Below are 4193 nucleotides of genomic sequence, written 5' to 3'. Positions count from 1 at the left end.
CATCTGTTTATAGCATAATCCTTTCTAAAGTGAATACAAGCACAACGCTACTATGTTGGTCAAATGAACTTTTATTTGTCAATAGGCCTAGTGAACCAAAAAGTAAACGCTTGGGTGTGGTTTTCGTTTCTGTAATGCAGAGACATTAACGGTTCAGAGTGAGCCGAAAGTTAAATACACTTTTAAATAATTAGGCTTAGATTATATAATCATGGTGGAAATCTGGGCCGCGTTCAGCAGAGCCCAGCGCTGTGAGCAGTGTCCTACATAACGGGATTTGGTTTTTGAATTTTGACGTCACGGTGCTTAGCGCTGAGCTAGCGCGGTCTTCAAAGGAAATAGTCGGCTCTTTAGATAACGTGACGTAAAACGCATAGTTCTCAGCTTGGCGAAAAAACCATGGAGGAATTAATACAAATAGCTCTATGGGACTGTAACAATTTAATTGGCGTGAAACCAGTTGATCACGCGAGAATTTTAAGAGATATGTTAGTTTCTAATTTTAATTATAAAAGTTGTTATCTATCTCTATAAATATGTTATGATACAATTTTTGTTAAGCCTTGGTACCTTGCACGCTTTAAATCGGATGATTTTAATGTGTACAAGTATATCATTATTGGATGTAAAATGTCGTCTGATTTACTGTATATTTGCTATGCTTTGTATACTGCTTTAATATTTCATAAACATTTCCATATCTGGGTAAATAAGTTTGTAAGTAGTCGTCTTGACTCGGAGAGGTAATATTTTGGTTTTCCCAACTTGTTTTTGTATTGTATTAATTGTTTTGAAAAAAATCCACTGAACTAAAATTCGGACCCTTAATATGTGGTTAAAATTTCAAAGAGATCCCTGCATTAGTTTTTTTTATAGAAAATAATGTTGCTAAGGGTGGTTTTCATTTCCATAAAAAATTAAGACATTTTGGCAAAAAAAGGGAAATTTTCCCATAGGAATAACATGGGAAATGTTTGCTGTGATGGCCAAATTGACTCGAGCATTTTTTGAAGACTATTTATTCGATAGGTCTGAAAATGGTTTTAAATGAAACTGGTGCCTTTCGAAGTTTTATTGAAAACAATTAATATTAAGTATTACTTTTTGTACTTTTAAGCACATGCTTAAACTTACGACCTTTTATTCTGTTGGACTTACGTGTTTTAGTCCTGGCTAAAATCATAGAGAAACGTACTGTTGGACTTACGCTGTTTTACCTCTAATAGAAAGACTGAGCGAAGATTTTTGTTTAGACAACGCGTGTGGCTGTGTCGAGCTTAAGGCGAATTTTTTAACTTTTCACATAAAAGAAGGGGTTAATTCGTCCTCATTTTATTTTAATTTCGTAAGTTAAACCTTATTATAATTTAATACAAAAGAATTTAAATTTAGGATTTAGCCGATAATTTTTAAATTTACTGATTTCACTAAGCCTTGGTCAAAATTTAAATACAGCTGATTAGCCTGATTGTATGTAGAGAGAGACTAGAGACCAATTGGCCGTGTTACGTGCGTTTTAAGATGTTTCACCTGGTGCCATCGGCCAACGATAGCCGCTAATTAGGTAATTTGTTTAAATTAAATCAATTATGCTATGATTTTATGCTTTGTTTATCTTGTCAACATGGGTAAGAGTAACGCTAGTTAATTCAGGATACCGTTATCTAATTTGCTCAAATCAGGGTAGAAAACAATGTGCTCTTTAGTACACATGTGCTTTTAGCCGTTACCGCTATTTCCATATCTCCATTGAATTATTAAAAAATGGCATTTCTACCCAAATAATTGAAATATTTAATTAGGTAATGCTTTATGGAAGACCACGCTTACTACAGAACCACCAACGTAACATCTTTGTTTACATTGTAAATTATTAAACACAAGAAATAGCACTGCCGTTAACGGTGATTTTCCAATGAAATAATTAATGACTGCACACCTTATTTGACAGCTGGTACACATTAATAAACTGTAGAGGTAAATTTTACACCTTAACTTAATGATGAAACCTGTGGCTCCGCTAACTAAACGTTGGCGATAACTTTTCAAAGGAAATAATGACAAACAGAACTGTATAGATTCTTTCATTTAATAAGATTTTACATTCGCATTACTTAAATTCAAATTCTACATTAAAGGTAAAAACCATTGCTGTTAATTGAATCTCTAACATATGTTTTCTAAATTTCAACATACCAACGTAGCTCTGGCAATATGAGGTTGAGTTTTTTAAAGTCGTTTATAACGCGATGTTTAATTAAATGATATTAATTTTGGTTTATGTTAAATGTGTAAACAACTGTTCAGTGGTTACATTTCTCATTTCTAATTATTTAAATTCAAAGGGCTGTATTAACTTTTAAAGGTGAAAACAATTGCGGTTCCGATATACGAACATAGCTCTGCTTGTTTGAGGTTGCATTTTTTTAAAGACGTTTATAATACTATTTTGTTTAATCAAATGGTATTAATTTTGGTTTATGTTAAATATGTAACACACTTTAAGTCGCATAGAAGAAGTAATAAACATTTGACAGCTGACTTGGCCAGTCAGAGGTAAACAAATACCGGGCTGCCAGGCTGTCTCTTACAAAACAAAGTTGGCCATTCTCGCTTATGAGAAATGTTTCCTTGTCATATGCATCTATGTTTGGCCTGTTAGGAGTCCCAGGACTCCCGACCAAAGAAGATACACGCCCCAGGAATGGAAACTGTAGCTTCCTCTAGTGTAAATTTTTGTCTCTCCCCTCCTAGTACGCTCCAAAGGCAGGCTCGGTTGACGGAGGTATTTCCGGCTACTTTGAAATTGCATAGACCGGAAGTTCCTTGATCAGCCCAACCCCGAGACATACCTTCCATTCCCGGAGCGTATATTTTCTTTGTCCCGACTGAAGTGAAGATTTCTTTTTCCCGGAGCATAGCCTACTCGATCACGCGCAACACGTCGCAAGCTGCTTGCGCTATAGCGCGAGTCAGGGTGGGAAATAAAGGATTTTTTTTGAACTGGACATTAGGCCAGCGACCCTCCTGACTTGGAATAAATAAACTGGTCCGTGACCATTGACTAGAGCATGTCGTCTGCTAAAGAACGCAAGCTGCATCCGCTATAGCGCGAGTTGCCTTGCGTTGTCGAGTGCGTGATGGGGTGGGCTATGCCTGGAGTCCCAATCCACGAGATTTCAAATCCCCACTAGCATAGCCCACTCGATCACGCTCTCTTTTTTTTTTTCTCCGTTTTATTATTGACGAGCTAGGGCTATAAATAGCCATACAGCTCCAAGTGGACAAGATTACAAGTTACATAGAAGAAAAACAATGTACATGAAATAGCTGAATAATCCGCAAATCTCTTTTCCCCTGCTAAATATTTTGAAGAGGGCACTTTTTAGGCGTATTAACAATCTTGGATCATCTTTGTGGACGTTTAGGGTAGACCTGATTATTGTGTTTAAGAAGGTTTTAAGCTTAATATCAAACAGACGTTAGTTAATGTTACAAAAAAGTTTGAAATTGACAATCTCGGATCGCCTTTGTAAAGTTTTAAGGATATCTGAATTTCATATTGGGCTTATGAAAATTTTGAGCTAAAGATCAAACGGACATAAAGCAGAATTTTTAAAAATTGTGTAAAATTGTCAATTTTGTCCTATTTGTGGAATTTTTAATGGGGTAAAAAATTGTATTACGTTAATTATAATAACAATGCAAACTTTTTATGATTTAGGTTTTTTTGGAAGTATCATTATAAATAAATGTCTGATTGAGCTAAAGTTATGGTCCCCTTTATATATGTTTCTGCTTATGTGCAGAATTTGAAAATGTAAAACAGTTTCTTAACAATCTTAATTAAAATGAAGACTGAAGGAGCAGATATTAATCAAAAATGTCTTGATTAGAATCAAGACCTAAAAAGTATCGATAAGACTGAGGTTATCACTTGACTGAAGGATCAGATATTAATTTTTCTTTTTTATTGAAACTTAAAGGCATGCTTAAGAAAATACAACGTTCCATTACCGTTTTCTGTAGAAATAACTTATTTTACTGGTAATCAATTTCAAAAATGTACTTATCTCGGGTTTTCGGGCACAATTCCATTCCCCCAAAACATTTTATCATTACATTAATTACTTTTGAGAGTTAACATGTCAAAATAAGCTTTAAAACAGTAGAAAACTAAAATAGCGGTCTGT

The 4193-nt window shown here is 34.7% G+C and overlaps 1 long non-coding RNA gene across 3 annotated transcripts; it reads left to right on the top strand.

The window, feature by feature from the left end:
- Positions 1–1075: 1075 nt before the first annotated feature.
- LOC149616266 (uncharacterized) lies at positions 1076–3770 on the top strand. 3 transcript variants are annotated; one of them, XR_016375768.1, is made up of 4 exons: positions 1076–1345; positions 1456–1564; positions 1803–1865; positions 1952–3770. It is a non-coding gene; the product is annotated as an uncharacterized LOC149616266 (long non-coding RNA). The 3 variants fall into 3 exon arrangements; XR_016375767.1 differs by having other exon boundaries at positions 1077–1345; positions 1803–1977; positions 2052–3770; XR_016375766.1 differs by having other exon boundaries at positions 1082–1345; positions 1803–3770.
- Positions 3771–4193: the final 423 nt, after the last annotated feature.

The sequence above is a fragment of the Phalangium opilio genome, unplaced genomic scaffold (genome assembly GCF_054372755.1).
Source record: "Phalangium opilio isolate 3A_F unplaced genomic scaffold, DU_Popi_V2 ptg000217l_1, whole genome shotgun sequence".
In the NCBI taxonomy this organism is placed as follows: Eukaryota; Metazoa; Arthropoda; class Arachnida; order Opiliones; family Phalangiidae; genus Phalangium; species Phalangium opilio.
The sequence above is the reverse complement of the archived record's forward strand: the minus strand, read 5'-3'. Positions and strand labels throughout refer to the sequence as shown.